The sequence below is a fragment of the Drosophila santomea genome, unplaced genomic scaffold, assembly GCF_016746245.2.
Source record: "Drosophila santomea strain STO CAGO 1482 unplaced genomic scaffold, Prin_Dsan_1.1 Segkk85_quiver_pilon_scaf, whole genome shotgun sequence".
Taxonomy (NCBI): Eukaryota; Metazoa; Arthropoda; class Insecta; order Diptera; family Drosophilidae; genus Drosophila; species Drosophila santomea.
In genome coordinates this window covers 1162336-1163898 of record NW_025319021.1, presented here as the reverse complement: position 1 = coordinate 1163898, position 1563 = coordinate 1162336, and positions in this window count along the sequence as shown.

The following is a 1563-nucleotide window of genomic DNA, read 5'->3' as shown; positions in this document are numbered from 1 at the left end:
TTGTCAGTCCAAATATCCTAGATCATGCAGACTTAAAATCAGTTTGGCTGAAAGAACCCACCGATACCCCCATAGGGGATCTTATGTCCGCATCGTCTGTAAAAATACTGCAATCCTCTAACATGATGCACTTTATTATCAAATTTCCCAAAATAAAATTATCTTGTAAGAAGGTCACTGCACTTGCAAAGGAGTTATGCTGCGGATAACCGACAACATGGTAGCAAAGTGTGGTGAAGTAGTCCACACAATCAAAAATTGCATCCCAACACCGGGGGCTACCTTTTGCCAACTATCAACGGAAAGCTCATGCGCCAGGGAACTACACGCAGGCGTCCTAGCGCATTGCGAGTCGCAACCAAGCGACCTACACCCGCTCACCCGCGTGGATGAGGGTATCATCATCATCAATGACCGGCCAGCCAGGGTCACGGTAGACAACGAAACAGAAGTCTACCTACGCGGCACACATCTCATCACCTTCAACGATCGCGTCGTGATAAATGACACCACCTTTGTAAATCATGACAAGGCCCAAACAAGAGCTCCAGGGGTAGCGAGTTCCCCATCATTGAATATCACCGCCAACAGAGATATTCTGAGCCTCCCCTACCTTCACCAGCTAAGTGAACGTAACTTGGAGTTCATCAAAGAGTTCGGGAGAGAAATTGATACTAATCATTCTCATCGCATAATATTTATCGCAGCAGCGATTTGTTGTGCATTGGTTTGTATCGGCATCACCTGTCTACGGTACATCGGAGCGCGGAGATCTGCAATCCAGTTAAACGGGTTGAAGCTTTAAATAGCTTTGTATAATTTGCACTAATAATGTTTATTTATATACAACGTAGGCGCCACCAAAATTTGTGTTACCCTTTTTGCAAATGAAAGACGATATGGTAGCGAATTTATTTATTTTTTTCTTCGAGAACTTTGGCAGCGATGCGCATGCATGAAGTACGAAAACAAGATTGAAAAATGCAGAGCGACTTAATTGCAGACAACACATTTGTCAATTTTTACACATTACGTTCTCAAAGTCCAACAAGCAACGTGAATATGAATTGGCTGAATGCTTTAATTATGCACGCCAATTAGTTCATGACAATTATGGAAGGCTTAATAAAAGTCATTTGCCACAAGTGACAAAATTTTGTAAATAGGTTCCGATAATTACAATCTAAATAATAGTAGAAGTGCCGAAATGCACATTCTGAAAACAAACCGACTCCCTTGGGCGACAGCTAGCGATAACAAAATATGAGTATACTGGTGCAGGTATATAACTGCTTAAGTCCATATAAAATTTCTTAAATAATGTAAATCTAAGTAGTGTTAAAAACACATTAACCCTCAACCAGGAATAATAGCCCTTGTGTTCACTCACAACGCTTTGATTCGCATTATAAACACAACAGTCAACACAACTTTTTTTACACAGAGCAAATATACAAAGGAAAGCAGCACATAACTATAACGTTTATGAAGAAAAAAGACGTCAAAAGTATAAAAACATTTCAAGTGTTTTACCGAATGCAGCAATACTTTTAGTCTCGAAAC